This window comes from Heteronotia binoei, chromosome 3, assembly GCF_032191835.1.
Source record: "Heteronotia binoei isolate CCM8104 ecotype False Entrance Well chromosome 3, APGP_CSIRO_Hbin_v1, whole genome shotgun sequence".
Lineage (NCBI taxonomy): Eukaryota > Metazoa > Chordata > Lepidosauria > Squamata > Gekkonidae > Heteronotia > Heteronotia binoei.
In genome coordinates, this window is record NC_083225.1 from 37,285,894 (window position 1) to 37,307,291 (window position 21,398).

Here is a 21,398-nt window from a genome sequence, read left to right on the forward strand (position 1 = left end):
AGGCCTTCTATCAAGGAGAGACCATCTGGGTTGACAGTGAGGACACTGGTTTCATTCTTACTTGACCAGCCAATTCCAGAAAGTGGTACTGGGGGACTGCTGCTTGGCCCTCTGGCAATTGTGCTGTGCTTAGGCTTCCCAATCCCCAGGTCCCAGTGGGGGATCCCCTGTTTTTACAGGCTTCCCCCCACCCCCAGCCAGCTGGCCGATGGGGGAAGCCCCGCCCCCACAGTCACCATTTAGTTTTAGAGCTTCTGCAGGTTTAGAAACCTGCAAACAGGTCCATTTTTAAAATGTGTGCCTTTAAGGCTGAGCAGGAAGCAGGAAACAGGAATGGCTTCATGGGAAAGGATCAGTAACAGTTTCCTCAGAGAAAGGCCCCTCCCTTTGTTTTGCTTTCGTTTTCAGAGCAAGCAAAGTTCTGCAGGAACAAGACCCAGTAAGTATTTGTGTGAGAGAGGGAGGGGGCAGGGGATTCCCCAGTTTGGAGGCCCTCTCCCCTCTTTAGAAAGCGTGGGGGGGGGAACGTCTACTGGGCACTCTATTATTCCCTATGGAGAATGATTCCCATAGGGAATAATGGGGAATTGATCTGCAGGTATTGGCGGCTCTGGGGGGGGGGTATTTTTTTAAGTTAGAGGCACCAAAGTTTTAGTTTAGCATCTAGTGCCTCTCCCCAAAATACCCCCCAAGTTTCAAAACGATTGGACCAGGGGGTCCAGTTCTATGAGCCAAAAGATGGTGCCCCTATCCTTCATTATTTCCTATGGAAGAAAGGCATTTAAAAAGGTGTGCTGTTCCTTTAAATGTGATGGCCAGAACTCCCTTGGAGTTCAATTATGCTTGTCACACCCCTGTTCCCAGCTCCACCCCCAAAGTCTCCTGGCTCCTCCCCCAAAGTCCCCAGATATTTCTTGAATTGGACTTGGCAACCCTAGCTGTGCTAGGTGTAGCCAGTTTGGTGTAGTGGTTAAGTGTGCGGACTCTTATCTGGAAGAACCGGGTTTGATTCCCCACTCCTCCACTTGCACCTGCTAGCATGGCCTTGGGTCAGCCATAGCTCTGGCAGAGGTTGTCCTTGAAAGGGCAGCTGCTGCGAGAGCCCTCTCCAGCCCCACCCACCTCACAGGGTGTCTGTTGTGGGGGAGGAAGGTAAAGGAGATTGTGAGCCGCTCTGAGACTCTTCGGAGTGGAGGGCGGGATAGAAATCCAATATCTTCTTCTTCTTCTATCTCCCGGGAGTTTATTTTGCCCCCAGAGCCATTCAACTTCTATGTGAAATTTCTAAGACAAATGGAAGCCAATCAACTGAAGCTGTCCAGATAAGACTGAGGCTGTTGAGCAATAAAACAATGGAATGGAACTTCAAGCCTCTCATTCCAACTGAGTCTACTGATCACTTTGAAATGTAGCTCCTGCAACTGAAGGAAAGAATAAATGGAAACTGCCCATGTCCTTTTAATGCAAAATGGAGTCTGGATTTCACCCTTTGTTTTAAATAAATGCTTGTCTAGGGATGGACATGAACTGACATTTTATGGCTTGTGAACTGGGCATGCCATGAGCCAAAGTGTGCTTTCTCAGTTCGAATTGCTCTATACATGCCTTGGAGCATAGGTGTCTTTGAGAGCCAACTGTGAGCATGCAACGGCAGCAGTGGCTGTTTAATATGAAGATGAATGACCAGTGGTGATGATGATGATGATGATGATGATGATGATGATGATGATGATGATGATGATGATGATGATGATGATGATGATGATGATGATGGATTTATATCCCGCCCTCCACTCCGAATCTCAGAGTCTCAGAGCTGCTCACAACCTCCTTTACCTTCCTCCCCCACAACAGACACCCTGTGAGGGGGGTGGAGCAGAGAGGACTCTCACAGCAGCTGCCTTTTCAAGGACAACCTCTGCCAGAGCTATGCCTAACCCAAGCCCATTCCAGCAGGTGCAACTGGAGGAGTGAGGAATCCAACCCAGTCCTCCCAGATAAGAGTCCTCACACTTAACCACTACACCAAACTGGCTCTCTCATAGTCACGTAGACTTTATGGTTGCAGAAGCAGTACATAAACTTAAAATACATTTAGTTTTAAGTTGCATAAAAATACAGACACACACACAAATTTTGGAGTATGGAGAATTAATTTTGAAGAAAAATGAGCCCTAAAAGCTAGGAAAATTAGATTTTTGAGCGCAATGTTTGCAGGCTTCACAGAAACTTTGTCTAAACTGAGTTTAGGCTTATTTTCCTTTGTATAGTCTGTTACCAATTCCAGGCATGTATTCAGAGATACCTCACCTGAAACTGATGCAAACTGAGAAACAGCTAGGGGTCCTGGACTTTCTGATGATACTGTTTTACATACATCTGGACAATCTCACCCAGTGGTGTCATATAGATGGTAAAAAACATGGAATACAAAATGGAACCCAGAGGCAATACATGGTGTACAGGGACATGGGCTCTGTAGGTATTCTGCCACTGAACTACACCTCATTGCCCAGCTATCACTTCCCATACAAGCAAATTTTATGTCTTATCTTTTACTGTTATCATGCATCATTTTAAGTCTGTAATAAACTCCTGACCTTACTACAAATCATACCTATTTACATCCTTGTCCTCCTGTTTAATCACTAGGGATTCAGACATCATCACAAGTTATAGGCTACTTAGTATGCATTGCATCCCTTCAGTCATAATAATCTTGTTAATTCCCTCTTGCTTGCTACCTTACTTATTAATTTCTACTATTTTAAACTTTTCATGAATCACAGTAAAATACACTCACTTCCTTCCATGCCTTAATTCAAAGCTCCTATATATTGCCATGTATTCTCATAAGAAATACATACTCAGTGTTCCGATTGTTTTTCAGATGACGTATTCTAAAACTTCTGGAGTTCTTCTTTCATCAAAGACGGCTGATAAAAATGAAAAGTCATGGGAAAATTGGGGAAAAGATACAGACACTCATTTTAATCAAATAATGAAGCCAAGATAGGCAGAGGAAGTGAGTTGAAAGAATGAATCATCAGACAGGAATAGGGGGAAAGAAAGATGAGAGAGATTAATGCTGCAAGACCATAAAAAACTAAATGAAGAATATAAATACAAAAATATCAGGAAGACCTATGCCACAGCTTAACCCTCTAGTTCCTCTATACTTTATTTATTATTTTATATCTCATCATCGTTGGCATCATCATCATCATTTTCACCATCACCATCTCCTTATTTTATACCCTGCTTTTTCCTCCAGTAGATACCCAAAGTGACTTATTCTCTTTATTTTATTCTCCCAGCAAATCCATGAGGTTGGCTATGCTTAAGTGTGTGCAACTGGCCCAATCAAGCTTCCAAGGCAGAATGGGGATTCAGACCTGAGTCTCCCACATCCTGGTCTGATACTTTAATGGCTGCTTGATATGGTTTAACCCATGTTATCTTAACAACATTTCTGTAATGTCAGACAATATGACTGATTTCACACTAGGGTTTGTTCCGAGTGGAGAGCCCTTTGAATCCTGGCACTTCTCTCCACTTTCGCACAAGTTGCCCCAGAGCTGCGAGTTGGTGTGCCATTCTCCTGTAGCAAGCAGAAACCACTTGGAAGAGGAACCTGCTTGTGGAAGAGCACAGCGCCGACTCACAGCTCTGGGGCAACTTGTGTGAAAACGGAGAGAAGCTCCAGGAGTAAAAGGGCTCTCCACCCAGAACAAGCCTTCTATGAAACTGGCCTATGACTACCCCACGGTTACCCACTGGTTTTCATAGTGAATAGGGATTCCTATCTGGTCTACATCCAACACTGCGGTTACTACACCACACTGTCTCAGTGCCGTATCAGTTCTATTTTGACCTTTGTAGTAGGGGCACCCTGAAACACTGATGAAGTAGGAAATCATTCTAGTGACAGAAGGGGTTGGATTCAGCCAACTTTTCCTCTAGTGAAAAAGACTGGCGGTGTCTCATCTGACCTTCCAATAAGGCTATGCTGAGGATCATGGGTGCTACATGGACTCCCCCCCCCCCCAATCAATGTGCTGAATGCCATATGAACTGAATGTCTCCTCTCCACTTAATTCCTACGTTATGTGGAAATATATTACTTGCTTCCAGAAGTCTCCCATACTTCAGAGCTCATCAGTTTAACTACTACATTATGGAGATCTGTTAAGAAGTGAGGGGCGTAAACAAGCACAGAACAATTTAATATCAGTGTAATGGATAAAAGCAGAATACATCAGATAAAGTAAAGGGAAGGACCATTATTAATGTATTTGGCTGAGACAAAATTAGGAAGCCCTGATAGCTTGGAATACAGCTTTAAGTGCCTTTGACATTTGCTAGAACTTATCAGTTTAAGCAGGGACCTGAAGGCGGGAGTGTCCACAAGAATTCACTGATTAAAAGAACCACAATCTTCCAGCTTCAGAAATAAGCAGTTTTGATCAGTTAGCTGAAATTGCATGAAATCCTGCCAGCATTTAATAACCTTGGAGTGGAAAGGCGTACAGGACCAAGAAAAGAACAACCATGATAGAGCACCGGCAAAGGTATCAGAGCTTTGCATTCTGATTTTCAGCACAAATGGTACAACCAACACAGTCTTAGAAAACTCATACTTACCCTACTCTCAGGGAATGCTTTCTTTTGAGGTCAATGCCTCATGGGATTATGATGATCATTGGGTTGCAATTTAAAGCAAGCAATGGTGGTTGTATCTATGAGCAGCTAATGGCATTCAACATGGTGACCGGTCATGTAGCCCCTACTGGCACATTTCACAAATTACTGGACTGCTGTATTTAGCATGTTCAGGCTCATCATGAAAAGCATTTAAACCAGCTACATTTTAAGAGCGTCGGTTGCTTTTGTCCTGGTACAGTTCACAACATTAATCAATCGACTGCGTTCATTAAGGGAACGGTTGTGGCTCAATTGCAAAGGCCACAGGTTCAATTCCCAGCATCTCCAGTTAAAAGGATCAGGCAGCAGATGGTGTGAAAGCCTTCTACCTGAGGCACACTGGAGAGCCACTGCCAGTCTGAGTAGACAATACTGGCCTTGATGGATTAAGGTCTGATTCTGTATAAGACATCTTCATGTTGTCATACGCTCAGATTTTTATTGGATCAAAAGCGTACCTGTGGGACCGCCTTTTCTCATATATTCCCCAAAGAGCACTACAGTCAAGTTCACAACATCGTTTGTCTCTGGACCGAAAGGTGTAAGGCTGGCCTCGACTAGAACCAGGCTTTTTCATCGCTGGCCCCAACTGTGAAATGAAGTGCCGGAGGAGATCAGGGCCCTGTGGGACTTGTTTGCAGTTCTGCAGGGCCTGTAAAACTGAGCTTTTCCGGGTGGCTTTGGTTAACGTCTCAAGGCCACTGCCTAGAGTGATCTAGCTCTTCTGCTGGTGATATGGCTAACAAGAAACCATCTATGCTAAGTTACGTTATGCTACTGCTGACTGTAGCCTGTAGAGTACTGATGCCTCTTTATTTGTTATGTTATATGATTTTGTCATGTGTGTTATTGTATTTATTGTATTTATTGTATTGCATTATTATTTTGATGTTTTAACACGTTTTGTTGGAAGCCCTCCTGAGCTGTTTGTGGGAGAGGTGGGGTATAAATCAACAGAAATAAACAATTTGTAATCGCATTTGGAACACACAGTTAACACACTGGGTTTTGAGAGTCAGGCAGATGTGGGTGAGGCAGAAGACTAGAGACACAAGCCACAAATCTTCTTGCTCCTACTCCACCACTTCGGGACAACCAAGGAAACAGCTCTTTCCATCCTACTTTTGTATCTCTCTTTGTTTGACGCAGATAGTAGAGGGAGAGGGGAAGGAAGTAACCACAGGAAGGCAAAAATCCTACCAGCCCAAGACATTTGTAATGTGATTAGCCAATTTCAAGTGCTCAATAAAAAGTCAAGCATTTTTTAGAGTGTTTAAGAGAAACACATACACGGGAGAAACATCCAGTAGAATTGAGAAAAGGTGAATATTCGCACAACCTGTGTTATCGGTATGAAAAATCATTTCCACCAAAATTGCCAGCTTTTACTAACTTGTCTGAAATAAATACTACAGAAGATTTAGCACAAGTCTATTCCTCAACTCTGTTGAACTTTGGCATGCATTTATGCGCAAACCTGTAGATAGAATGAGCAAAAACAGATTTTGCTGATGCTGCTAAGCAAGAGCTAAAACATCTTTTGCAATTAATTGGAATGTCATAGGTGGCGCGGAGTGTTAAAGCTGCAGTACTGCAGTCCTAAGCTCTGCTCACGACCTGAGTTCGATCCCTGGCGGTAGCTGGTTTTTCAGGTAGCTGACTGGAGGTTGACTCAGCCTTCCATCCTTCCAAGGTCAGTAAAGTGAGTACCCAGCTTGCTGGGGGGAAAGTGTAGATGACTGGGGAAGGCAATGGCAAACCACCCTGTAAAAAGTCTGCTGTGAAAACGTTGTGAAAGTAATGTCACCCCAGAGTTGGAAATGACTGGTGCTTGCACAGGGGACCTTTCCTTTCCATAGGTGTTAGATTATGGTAGGGTGAGCACATGCTAAGAAGGAGGGACTCATGCACCTTAATGATTGTTCAGTAGAGAATAGTATAGCATAGGTGTCTCCGTTCTATTGCTTGTGTGAGTGATGAAAATTCTTAAATGAAGATTTTAAGTCATCAGGTACAATATATAAATCCAGTTTGTTTTAGCATGAGTTGCTTACAGTGTCTACACTGCAGCACAAAAAAATAAAAAAAATGTTTAAAATCCAAGAATTTTAAATATTGTTCTTTTTTTTACTACTTTGAGTTGTACAGTTTGAATGAAATGATCTTTGATACTTTATTATGCAATGCTATAGATGTGTTTTGCAGTGTGTTACCAACGATGGGCCAAACGACAAGAAAATAAGAACCCTTACTGGATCAGACCAATGATCTATTTACAGTGCAATTCTGAGAACACTTTCCCAGGAGCAAGTTCCATTGAATAGACTTGGAGTAGGACAAGTCTCTACATCTAATAACCTGTTTCACGCAGTGGACCACCAGTTGTTCTTGCGGGGGGGGGGGGGGCAAAAATAGGGTGAAGGAGAAGAACCATAGATTTATACCCCACCCTTCTCTCTGAATCAGAGCCTCAGAGCCGCTTACAATCTCCTTTATCTTCTTCCCCCACAACAGACACCCTGTGAGGTAGATGGGGCTGAGACAGCTTTCCCAGAAGCTGCCCTTTCAAGAACATCCTCTTCAAGAGCTATGGCTGACCCAAGGCCATTCCAGCAGCTGCAAGTGGAGGAGTGGGGAATCAAACCCAGTTCTCCCAGATAAGAGTCTGCACACTTAACCACTACGCCAAACTGGCTCTCGCGTCTTGCCTCCTAGTACTGGTATTCAGAGGTCTGCTGCCTCTGAATGTGGGGTTCCCTTTAGTCACAATGGCTACAAGCCATTGATGGACCTATCCTCCATGAATCTCTCTAACCAACTTTTAAAGACATCCAGGCTAGTGGCAATGACTATACCCACCATAGTTGAATTGCTCATTCAATAAAGAAATGTTTCCTTTAACATTCCTAATCTTTCCTTCCTAATCTGGGTGCTCCTGATTTGTAATATTATGGCAGAGAAAGAAAGAAATCTCAACTTCATTCATAATTTTATAAACCTCTGATATTTTGACCTTCAGTTATCTTTCCCCCTATCTTTTTCCCAGTCTGTCAATCTTTTATCATAGGCAAAGTGTTTCAGCTTCATAATCATCATAGGGTGTTCCAGGGGCAGGCTAGAATGAGAATGAAGTATTTCATGAAGCCTCTTGAGGCATTTCTGAAACGTAGAAGTTTGTTGTTCTTGAGGAACATGTAGGACCCATAATCAACACAAGAGTACTTCAGTTTGGTAAATTCTGCTTCACAAGCCACTTCCCACATGAAGTGTCTCTAGTGTGCAGAGTTCTCTACGCAGCACACTATACCAGCACTACTGAGTAAACAACATAGGTTTTCAGTCTTCCAAGTGATAGACTTCTGTGAACTCCAGCACCTGCATTTCCTGTTTCCTGAAATTCACAGAGCAGTCATCAAACTAGTAGAGGGATGGTGACATTCAGTCATCATCATGTCCATTTCTTTCACTTATAAATAGATTTCATGCCACAGTCCTGGCAAACTGCCACACAACTACATTCATGAGTAAAAAAAGAAGAACAACATGACTCTAACCAACATATTGATTTATTTCTATCACGGCATTCAAGGTAGCTTGCAATTCAAAAGAACACCTGCAATATAATTCATACTATTCAGTAGGACAAAATGAAATAGGAGCAAATTCAGATACTATTCTTAAATAAGTTGTAGAATTGATCCAGAACAAGCAGGTGGTATGCAGAAGCAGGAGAAGAGTTGTGTTGTTGTTGATTTTAATTGTTAAATTGTTTTTTTTTAATTAATTGGGATATATTTATTCAGGGCCTTTTTTGCAGAAAAAGCCCAGCAGGGACTCATTTGCATATCAGGCCACATCCCCTGACAGCATCATTGTTTCACACAGGGCTTTTTTGTAGAAAAAGCCCAGCAGGAGCTCATTTGCATATTAGGCCAAACCCCCTGACACCAAGCCAGCCAGAACTGCGTTCCTGTGCTTTCCTGCTCAAAAAAAGCCCTATGTTTATTTAAAATGTTGCCAACGACCCTGAGCCATTTCAGAGGGAGGTTGGTCTAAAAATCAAAATTAATAAATAAATAAATACCTCATTTTTCTCTACCTTAAGGAATGTCAAGAAACTGACCTTCTCTACTGGTCATTTTGTCTTTAAATGTTTGGTCTTGTGTTGAAAGTGCTGCAGCCTTTTCACATGTAATATGACAGCATCCCACAGTTAAGTATTTACTGGGTTGTAACCAAGGTATCTAAGGCAATTGGTAACATCAGATGTTAGCAGTTGTTTCTATGTGTCCTTGCAAGTAAGATACCCCTGACAACTGTCAAGTAAACTGGGTTTGACAGTAACCCAGTAGACCTAGCGACAGTTGGTCATCTAGATTCATCTTGTTGAAAGATCTAGATTAGATGGGATTGGGTAGCTAACTAGAACATGACAGCTGGGATACTATGCGTACTTTCACACAAGAGATTTGGCCTGACCTAGCCCTGCCTCCCATTCAGATTAAAAGTGCATGATCACACAAGCACATCTGCCCTCTGAGCCACACCCATTCTCACCCTGTCCCCGGATGCCTCCTATCCACATTAAAAAGCTACCTGGATTTTCCTGGTAGCTTCCCCCTGATTTGGATGTAGGTCGCATAATCGGCTGCTGTCTGAATGCCCTGGTACAACTCATGAGTGGAAGAGCTGTGTGATCATGTGAAGCTGTTTCCAGCACCCCTGGGTGGTTTTTTTTCCCTAACCCCTCTCCAAGGTGCTGTTGTACGCTTCTCTGTGTGAGCACATACACGGGGGACATTTTTTTAAAAAAAATCATCCTTTCCATGAGGGTCCATGGTTGAGCCACACTAGCAGTGTGATCCCGGAGGGCTGCCAGGATCCCCCTGCTTCAATGGTGGCTGTCTGATCCCTCTAAAACAGACCTGACTGAATTGGGGTTTTTTTGCCTTGAGATATTATTGCGTCAATTTCCCAGTGTGATAGCACCCTATAAGTGAAGCCCAGGTTTAAGCTCAGTAGAGATATCAGTCCAGGAGGCTAGGTTATAGCTATGCATGATGTCTGAAGATGCCTTGAGGAAGACACCTTTAGAGGTCTTCAGGACTTCCACTCTGCTACACTGCTGAAGATGGTGCCTATTGCGCTTCTCCTGCTATTTGAAGCTGTATGCTGGCAGGAGTAAGTTACTGGTGAGCTAGTTACTTTTGAACATATGAAGCTGCCTTATACTGAATCAGACCTTTGGTCCATCACCACTTTTCTTTGTTTTATAATTTTTGTTTTGGTCTTCTGTACACCCTCATTGCCTAACTTCTATGTTTTTATCTTTGTTGTTTGTTGTCAATAAATTCCTTTATTATTATTTTAAATTGGAGTGAGCCCCTGGACTGAACCCAGGTGTTTAGTGCCTTTTCTATGCTACCAGAAAGAGAACCTTCATTTTAATTGGCACTGTTACTTTTTCAAACACACTTGGCCAAAACAGATATCAGTTCAACTTCTAGGACTGATATCTTGACAGGAGTCTCAAGGCAGTTTACAATTGCCTTTCCCTTCCACTCCCCAAAACAGGCACCTTGTTAAGTAAGTAAGTGGTGAAAGTTCTGAGAGAACTGTGACTGGATCAAGGTCACCAACAGGATTCATGTGGAAAAGGGGGGAATCAAACCCAGTTTTCCAGATTAGAATCTATTGGTCTTAATCTCTATACTGCTCTAGCTCTTTGTAGAACAGAGTTCTTGCAAGGGAGTAGGAAAATGGCAGTTGGTCCCAGGCAGCATGATGGATGAGAAATTTTGAAGGACAATTATGGTTACCTCCAGGCTAGATTATTGTAACTCGCTCTGTGTAGGGCTTCCCTTGAAGCTGATCTGAAAAATGCAACTGGTCCAGAATGCAGGGGTGAGGGTCCCTACAGGTACACCATTTAAAGCACATATCCAAGGCCAGTGTTTAGAAGTAGGCCAGGTAGATAGCTGCCTAGGGTGCCACCTGGCCTACTGGGGTGCCAGGTGCCCCCCTCCCTCTGAGTGTGCACTCTTTCAGAGTACATGTGCTGCCCTGCTGCTCTTACCTTCCTGGGACTGCACAGACCTAGGAAGGTGAAAGCGGTGGCGCAGAACATGCCTGTGCTCTTTGGAGTCTGCCTTCCCTTGCAGGTGCCAAAGACCAGAGGCCCCACACTGACACTTTTGCCTTCCTGAAGGCGAAAGCATTGAGGACGGGTGTGCCTGCACTCCCACTCTCTCGTGTTAGGAGGGGCGTAGGGTGCCAGAACCCCTGGTGCTGGCCCTGCACATATCCAACCAATGCTCTAAGAGCTGCCCTGGTTCCATATCTAGGAACAGATCAAATTCATGGTTCTGGTCTTGACCTTTAAAGCTTTTAATGGTCAGGGAACAGCATACCTTCAGCATTGATTTTCCTGGTATGTCCCCCATACAGCACTTCACTTGAGTAACCAAAATCTGCTGTTGGTTCCCAGCCCAAAGAGTGTCCATCTGTCCTCAATCAGGGCCGGATGGAACGTTCTTCCAGGAGAGCTCAGGGCCCTGCAGGATTTGGTACAATTCCGCAGGGCCTGCAAAACAGAGCTGTTTCACCAGGCCCATGGTTAAGGGCAGTATTGGATGCCTAGTTGAGAGGTGCAGCACATTTTTGCCTCCCCCGCCTTCCCTTCCCTTCCCCCCTTTCTTCCCTTCTCCAGATGTTTTATGCTGCCCCCTCCATTTGAGTACGCCAGGTTAAATTGTAAATCGTATATTATTGTTTTATTGATTTTATTGCTATCGATTAACTTATGCTGTATTTTAGGTTTATTGTATAATTTGAATTGTTACCCGCACTGAGCTGGTTCTGGGAGAGTGAGCTAGAAATTAAATGAAACAAACAATAAAATAAATAACAAACATTTCAAGCACTGTGTACGCTTTCCATGAAAACGTGATGCATGGTGTGTTTTATAAGCCTCAGTATCTCCAGGCCATATTTTCAGTAGAACTTTGTTCCATGTAAGTAGGCAGAGACTCACTGCCAATGTTTTGCAAAGTGTTAGACAGTAAATTCTTCCTTTATGAAACCAACAATGACCAAAAAAAACCCCCAACAACAACCATACAAGCCCATGTAGACATTCTTGGGCAAAAAAGTGAGCTAAACAGTGATAGCAATTTTGAACAAGACTCAGGGGATGTTTAAAAATAAATTAAAATTACAATATCTGCAGATGAAACCGGAGAAACCGAATGTGCTACAATCTCACGACAAGCACTCAGCAAATTAAAGTCATAAAGGGCTGCTGCAGATACCGACGCAGCTTAGATTAGGAGGATTTCAGCAGTAAGCATAAGAGTTTGTTTGTTTCTATAAAAGAAAATGTAATTTTTTGAAACGGGAAGTCGGTACAAGCTGTACGAAATGATGGACTGCAAATTTGATTGCCGGTAATAAAGAAAGCAAGTCTGTGAGAGGGCTATATTTTTAGCACCTTACACAAGCAGCACGGGGGCAGGACGCAATTCACTGGAGCTGTAATAGTTCCCCTCTTCCCCTTTCTCAACCATGAGTTTATATGCTGCATACCAAAAACACAGCTATTGCTTTCAAGATATGTCCTCTGGTTGTTCTCCATGAGAGAGATTAAATATAAGCAATCAAGACAGGTATTGCATCATGAAACAGTAGAATGTTGTTTTGCAGCTCACATTCCAGCTAATTAGAATCTCATTTGATTCCCAATGATTATGGACCTCACTCTCCACTCAGAGATGAAATCACTCTTCAGGCCTGCAAAGGAAAACCGTGAGTTGATTCATTCAGATGGTGCCAGACAAGACATCCTCAAAGGATTGGCAGGAGGCTTCCTAGCAAATACTGTCTCAGCAGGGAACAGCAGGCCCAATTGCCATCACCAGGGCCTTTTTTTTTTTAGCAGGAAAGCCCAGGAACGCAGTTCCGGCTGACTTGGCATCAGAGGTATGGCCTAATATGCAAATGAGTTCCTGCTGGGCTTTCCCCACAAAAAGCCCTGTGTGGAAAACAATGGTGACACCAGGGGTGTGTGGCCTAATATGCAAATGAGTTCCTGCTGGACTTTCCCCACAAAAAAGCCCTGTGTGGAAACAATGGTGACATCAAAGAATGTGGCCGATATGCAAATGAGTTCCTGATGGGCTTTTTCTACCAAAAAAACAACCCCTGGCCATCACAATTATTTTCACAGTGGTAAAGTCAGTTGGTTATTCCATTGGACCATTGCCACTTAACTGTTGATTCCTTCCCTAAGTCTCAGGGGGTAACAAAAGAAAGGAACCCATGCATTTATTAGGGTACTTTGAGGATCATATGAAGTTTTATAGACTAGTGCTGGCATTAACCAGTGGGGCTAGTGCGGTATAGGTCAAGGCGCTCTACAGCAGATGAAGCTTGAGGTAGCCATAGATAGAGCCAAGAGTATGAAGAGCCAACTAATTCTAGTTTTGTCCCCATTTTGCCTTGCAACACTGCAAAAAATGATGCTGCCTTTACAATAAATTGCATGAACATTTCTCTAATTGTATAAGAGGAAAATTCAGATCCTTACCCAATCTCTCTTCTTGCTACTGTGGTTGCAATGATGGTAAAAATAGCAAATGCTGGGGAGAAACTGTAACACATCCTCTTCTTTCCTACAGTTTACTACTCAGAACACTAATGGGGGGAAAAGTAAGGTTTATGAGACAAAGAAGCGAGCTTTATGAGCACTGTAGGTCTGAATCTGGTTCAGAATTCATGGAAACTCTGGAACATGAAGAGAAGAGGTGATCAGAGAGGTAGGGAGACGGAGGGAAGTGTGTATGTGAGAGAGAGAGAAAGAGAGTGAGAGTGAGAGAGAGCTTTTCTTTTGCCCAGCTGATCAGTGGAAAAGCATGAGAGAGGAAAAATGAAGAATGGACATGTTCTTCTCTTGCATGGATGTACCGGCCAAGCCAGAGACAAATTTAGACTCATAATCCTCACATTCGTATTGAATGTCAGCAGCCCTTCTAGTAATAATCTAATAATTGCAATGCTATATTAGCCCAAGATCAAACACAAAAGCTTGCCTATCGGCAAATGAAACCTGCAGGTTTGCAAAGAACAGGGTATGTCTTCCTTTCTTGATCGCCTGTCTCTGAACACAAGAAGCAGGTAATTATCTGGTGGAGCATTTTGTCATCTTTTAAAGAGACCCCTGTATGTTAACAAGATGCCACAGAGCCATTTTTTAATATATATACCAAGGAAGTTTAACAAGATGTTTTCAAGGGATCCTGAGACAAACTGGGCAGGCATTGTACAGGGCCTTTGCGGTCTAGCTTTGTCATTATTCATCCTCATTACCGGAAAGGTCATTGTTTTGCCATTGATTTCACATACCGAAGGGCCAGCCTTGCAAGTTGAGCTAGCATTTGTACCAAAATAGTCCCAATGAAGTTAATGACACTGCTCCTGTGCAGGCAGCTTTTTGTATCCTTGATTGGTTCTAATGTAACGATTAACAAGAGTAGAACTCCCAATGCAAACAAGTGCTAAATATGCAACAGGGGGAAAGCTGTGCACTTGATTGGAGGTAGCCGCTTCAAAACCCTGAAACAGATTCTTCTGATAATATGCCAGCAGAAGGAGCTCTGTTTCCCAAGTATAGCTCAGAGTAACCACCTGATTAAAAAGGCGCTTGCAGAAAGTTGAATTCCTTAGATTATTTGTTGATTCATTTATTAGCCACTTCTCAGCTTCAGAATCTCCCAGAGTGACTTAAAAAGAGGCAGGATCTGTGTTAATCAGCTGTGAAGTCTATCACCCAAGAGGCAGGGGTGGAATTCTAGCAGGAGATCCTTTGCATATTACACACCCCTGATGTAGCCAATCCTCCAAGAGCTTACAAGGCTCTTTTTTGTAAGATCTTAGAGGATTGGCTACATCAGGGGTGTAGCCTAATATGCAAAGGAGCTCCTACTAGAATTTCACCCCTGCCAGAGGTATCAAATATTGGACCTGTTCCAGTTTGTCTATATCCTTCTTAAAATGTGGTGCCCAAAACTGAACACAATACTCCAGGTGAGGTCTTACCACAGCAGAGTAAAGCAATACTATCACGTGAACTGAACACTATACTTCTGTTGATACAGTCCAAAATTGCATTTGCCTTTTTGGCCACTGCATCACACTGTTGACTCATGTTCAGCGTATGATCCACTAAGACCCCTAGATCCTTTTCGCATATACTACTGCTAAGACAGGTCTCCCCCATCCTATAACTATGCATGGGATTTTTCCTACCTAATGCAGAAGTTTACATTTATCCCTGTTAAAATTCATTTTATTGGTTTTAGCCCAGTTTCCCAGCCTGTCAAGATCATCCTGTATCCTGTTTCTGTCTTCTACTGTATTTACAATCCCTCCCAATTTAGTATCATTGGCAAATTTAATAAGCATTCCCTCTATTCCTTCATCCAAATCATTGATAAAGATGCTGAACAAAACAGGTCCCAGGACAGATCCTTGAGGCACTCCACTTGTCACTCCTCTCCAAGAGGATGAGGAACCATTCACAAGCACTCTTTGGGTGTGATCTGTCAACCAGTTACAGATCCACCCCTAACAGTAACAGGATCCAAACCACATTTTACCGACTTGTCAACAAGGATAGTATGTGGAACTTTATGTGTGAACCTTATCAAATCAAACACACCCATCAATGTAGGTAAATCCAGGTGGGCAGCCTTGTTGGTCTGAAGCAGTAGAACAAAGCAAGAGTCAAGTAGCACCTTTAAGACCAACTAAGTTTTATTCAGAATGTAAGCTTCCGTGTGCTAGAAGCACACTTCACCAGACAAAAGTATGCAATGGCAAGCAGCCCTAAATATAGAAAAAGTGGGCGATGAGTAGTATGCAGAGTCATGGAAATGTTGTTTTAGCAGATTAAAAGAATTGCAAGTTGGGAGTTTGGTGTTTGTTAGTTTATGTTAACTGGGCTGAAACAGCAACAATTAAGTTGGAAAAGCAGATTGATGTCCATGTACTAAACCTATTAACTATCCTGGGTGTGAATTGTAATAAATGAGAGTCTGTTGTAATGTTAGCTCTGGGTTAAAATGAGGTCACAGGTTTCTCAGGGGTTTAACTTAAACATGTAATACACATATAAATAGGGTTGCCAAGTCCAATTTAAGAAATATCTGGGACTTTGGGGGTGGAGCCAGGAGACATTGGGGGCGGAGCCAAGAGCAAGGGTGTGACAAGCATAATTGAACTTCAAGGGAGTTCTGGCCATCACATTTAAAGGGACTGCACAAATTTTTAAATGCCTTCCTTCCATAGGAAATAATGAAGGATAGGGGCACCTTCTTTTGGGGCTCATAGAATTGGACCTGCTGGTCCAATCTTTTTGAAACTTGGAGGTATTTTGGGAAGAGGCACTAGATGCGATACTGAAAATTTGGTGCCTCTATCTCAAAAAACAGCCCCCCCATAGCCCCCGATACCCACGGATCAATTCCCCATCATTCCCTATGGAATCGTTCATGGAGGTGCATGATGGCTCTGGGGGTGGGGCTTCCCCTGCAGGCCAGCTGGCTGGGGAAGGGAGGAAGCCTGTAAAACCGGGGATGCCCCTCTGGGACCTGGGGATTGGGAAGCCTACATATAAACATAATTGTAGTTTGTCATTAGAAAAAAAAGAATACATTAAAATATAGTGGGAGATGTAATGAGATAAACAGCCAGTATCCCTATCTGAGTTATGTCAATACAAAAAAACATTCTGATGCACTATTCTAAAAGAGAAATACATTGGAATACGATGGGGCTCCTTTAAAATTTAAGTGGCTCACAAACTCATGTGAACCAATTTGGTTAGTGAACCAGCATACAGGTTCATGGTTCAGTTTGTGGTTCAGTCACAAATCATGAACCGAACTGCAGAAATGGAGTTCATGCCCATCTCAAGTTTAAAGCCCCCACAGTATGACCAAAGCAATGGTTATTTAGTTTTTGAAACTCCCAATTTATCTGACATCTTAAACTGTAGTTTGTACATAAATCCAGCTATGTTCCCATGCCCCCCCCCCAAAAAAATAAAATCCCCTCCTAAAGAAAACTAGCATGTTAGTGGGAAGACCAGGCAATAACCTTTTTTTCCCTGGACATTCTAGCTGCTTATTAGCAGGACAATTCAGGTGTGTATTTGTGTAGGTAAGAGAGAGAGACATTCAGCATTCTCTATCCTTCTATATCCTACAGCTATGGCAACCAATCCAATTGTTCAGATTCTAATGAAGTCTCTTAAAATATTACCTGTGATTCAAAACCTCATGTTGCTTTGACTGACTTTGTGCATGAATTTTGTTTGTCTTACTGTCTTCTATAGGACAAAGCAGGAGTCAAGCTGCGTATTTAAGCTTGGATCTGTCTTCTATAGACATAATTTTTGGTAGCAGGTCGAGAAGCACTGTGTTAATCTATAACTCATTTCACAGAGCCACTCTCTCATGCAGTAGAATCCCCCCCCCCCCCCGGTTTGAAATTCTACCCGTTCCAGTTTACAATGGAGTGGGGAAGAGGGAGTATAAGATTATAAAGGGGAAAGTGCCCTATAGCTAGTGAATATATTGAGGTATGAGGATTGCTGCTGGCCAGAGTAGGGAGGGGAGTTATGTCGTTGTTACATTAGAAGAAATCACATACCACAGAGTCTCATTGAACACCAGTAGATTTAATTACAATGTATGAAGGAAGGTAGCTTCATATTGTTTATTACAAGAGCATTTCCCCACTGCCTTAAATAGTAATTCAACATCGCCCTCTACTGTCCACGCATACCCATCTAAACCGGTCTGAAAATCGCTTTGTTGCTATGCCACAAAGCAAGAGCAGAGGGCTTGCACTCCAAAAGAAGAGTTTAATCTTGCATTCCTTCTGCACCTTTAAATATTTATACCTCATACTTGCAATTAATCTTTCATGTCCAAAAGCAAAGACGCTCCACGGAGGTTTGTTATTAACGTCTAAGTAATGCTGTGTAATCAAGTCTTACATTTTCTGATTGCAAACGCTGTGCAAAGCAACACCATTTCTCTGTTTATTCTTTGTGTGTGTGTGTGTGTGTGTGTGTGTGTTGGTAGCAAAAAGTTAAAAGGAGATAAATCATTCATCTGCAAGGATCTTTGTCACTCAGTCATTTGCTCACTCATTTTCTTATGCATAATTGCACAGACAGTGTATCTACATACACTGAGGTCAATTTTGCAAAGCAAACTTCACATTACAGACTGAACACTTTCACTCCTTTCAACAATGCTCTGCTGGTTTCCCCCCACTTAAAAGCTCACTACTTTAAAACCCTGGAATATGAAAGGATGTGAAATGTGAAATTTCATCTATATTTCTCAAGGCATTTATACCTCCATGTTTCCTTTTTGGCTCCAGGCGGCTTACAAAAAAAAAAGGTAAAATGTTAAAAAAACAGACAGAGTTTTGAAACCTCAATTTTAAAATTTATTTAATTTACTTATACCACACCTTTCTCCCCTGTGTAGATCCAAAGCTGCTTATATCATTTCTCCCCTCCTCCGTTTTATCCTCACAACAACCCAGTGAGGCAGGTTAGGCGGAGAGTGTGTGACTGGCCCAAAGCAGCTTACCTCATTCTCCTCTCCTCTGTTTTATCCTCACAAGAACCCTGCGAGGCAGGTTAGGCTGAGTGTGTGTGACCAGCCTTAGGTCACCCAGCAAGTCCCCACTGGCAGAATGGGGATTCAAACTCAGGGCTGGCCCTCCCACTAGGCCAACTAGGCAAACTGGGCACCCCCATATGACTTGGTGACATTATCAATGCAGGTGGGAGCACCAGACGTTAGCCTTACTTAGCGTGCCAGACAGCCTAGGGCTGGCCCTGTTCAAGCCCAGGTCTCCCAGATCCTACTCCAGAAGTATTAAACTAATGTTTAACTTATACTGACTCTCAGCAAATGCCTCCTTGCCAAAACTATGTATTTATTTACTTCATTTTTACCTTGTCTTGGCTCTGATCAATGCCAGACCAGCTACCCTAAGCAGGTGAACAGCTAGCAGCAAGGTTCACAAGCATCTCCAAAATGGAGTAAATAACCCCCTCTCTAGGGTCATTTCAGGTTGGGAAAAGGGCCCAAAACGAAGGCAGAAATGCCTTCTCCCATAGTTCCTAGCCAAATCAGCCCCCAACAAACTATCAAAAGATTGTCCTCTGCAGCTGCAGTGTGGCTACAGGGAAAGCAAGTTGGGTCTGGAGAGTGAGTTCCTGACCCATTAAAAAGTATCATGTAGTTTGGTTTTCAGTGATCTTTATAATGGCCCTGTAAGGCGTGCCAGTGTTATCACCCTCCTATGAAACTGAAACCGAGAGTGTGGGTTGTCTATGACTCACCCTAGATATAATTTACAACAAACACCAGCCTTCAAAAGTGAAGTCTGAAAGCTCAAAACTTTCATTCACAAGTGTGTTCTGAGACTCAGCCTTTTTGCACATGGGGATGGTGTTACCAGGAGCATATGTGGAGGTCAGCTTTCCCAACTCAACTTTAGCACCTATCAATGCCCTTGAAAGTTCCTGGGAACTCCATTCCCTTTGGCCAAAACTTGTAAGGCCATGTAGACTGTTAACAGGCTCTATTCAGTTCTAGATGTTGATATGAACATTTGGGATGGTGTTCGCTGCATTGGGAATTAGGATAGATATTTATTTAATTTACAAAATGTGTATGCTGCCTTTCTGCCTTTACAATGGCCACCAAGGCAGCAAACAATTTGAAACATATGTAATAAAACCATATTTTAAAACTATTAAAATCAATTTCCCTATGAAGACTTTCCCTATGAAGAAAGGTTAAAATGCTTGGGGCTCTTTGCCCCCCCAGTCGGAAAGAAGAGGCAGACACAATTGTTGGGTTTAAAACCGGGCCGCTTTATTAAAATTAACAAATATAACTGGCAGGGGGAGAGAAAACAGACCAGACAAGCCCTGGGGTCAACACCTGGACCCCGCCTTGTCCAAAGGGCGAGCCACCCTGCCCCCAGCACAAACCCGCCGTAATCGGGTTGTAACTGAGCGGCCAGGCCTCTAGCCATCACCCACCGGGCTGGAACAATCCCCATGGAAAGATCCACCCAGGTGAGGCTCCCTGTGTTCTGCATCACCGTACTGAGCCGTTTAGCCCATCTACGGTTCCTGCAGACCACCGCACCAAAGGTGCTAGGCCATAGGTGCTCCCCTGGAAAACCCTGTGGCCAAACCTAAACCAGCCAGCGACCAAACTAAAACACAACAAAACCTAACCTACTAGGCAGTACAAGGTAGGCGAAAAACACCCCCGCATAGGCCAATTGTGCGGGGGTGAAAAAATTCCTACCTGGCCCCAAAAGGCGACCGGTATGCACCTGTACTGCCAATGGGAAGGGTGGGCGGGCAGAGAGCCAAAACCGAACTGTGCGCTGAGGCGGGAGCCGGGGCTTATATAGCCCCGCCTCCGCGCCCAGCCTAAACACCCGATATCGGGTGATCCTTCTGCCCCTCCCTCCTTCCGGAGGAGCAAAGACGGCCCCCAGCCTATGGCCTGCGAGCAGGCTCGGCTGGGAAGGGGCCGAACCTTGCCCCCCCAGTCGGAAAGAAGAGGCAGACACAATTGTTGGGTTTAAAACCGGGCCGCTTTATTAAAATTAACAAATATAACTGGCAGGGGGAGAGAAAACAGACCAGACAAGCCCTGGGGTCAACACCTGGACCCCGCCTTGTCCAAAGGGCGAGCCACCCTGCCCCCAGCACAAACCCGCCGTAATCGGGTTGTAACTGAGCGGCCAGGCCTCTAGCCATCACCCACCGGGCTGGAACAATCCCCATGGAAAGATCCACCCAGGTGAGGCTCCCTGTGTTCTGCATCACCGTACTGAGCCGTTTAGCCCATCTACGGTTCCTGCAGACCACCGCACCAAAGGTGCTAGGCCATAGGTGCTCCCCTGGAAAACCCTGTGGCCAAACCTAAACCAGCCACCGCCAATGCCAAGCCTCTGCTTAGGCATTAGCGCCCCACCGGGTGGCCTAGAGCCAACCGCACCCCCTGCCTGAGTTCGTCCAAAAAGGCCCGGTTACCCAAATTAGATAAATGAACGCCATCCGGCCGGTACAGGTCGACCTGATCGACCCGTATGGCCGGATGAGGGAGATATACTCCCAATCCCCCCTCCATGGCCTTCTGAATGGCCCTATTGGCCTTACGTCTGGCCCGCTCGATTCCACCAGGCGAAATGGCGTACCTCCACACCCTGCGCGGCAAAATTGCCGACCAAACCAATATGACCCCAGGCCACCTGCGACGAATCTCGCGAAGGTCAGCCAACGCCTGCTGGGAAAGAGCCTTCCCCTGCAGCAGCCCCAAGTCGTTCCCACCCAGGTGAACGACAAGAATGTGTGGGGGTAATGCCTTCCGCTCAAGGAACAAGAGTGGCATGATGCCTGGCCAGCGCAGCCCACGACGACCCAGCCACTCGACAGTGGCCCACTCACTGAGACCCAGCTGGGTGCCCACAGAAGACCGCCTGGAGAAATGGGCAGCCCAAAAAACCATGCTGTGCCCGCAGATGAGAACCCGCCGTCTCTCACCCCGAGCCACAGCACCTGAAAAAACAAACAACAGTCAGCA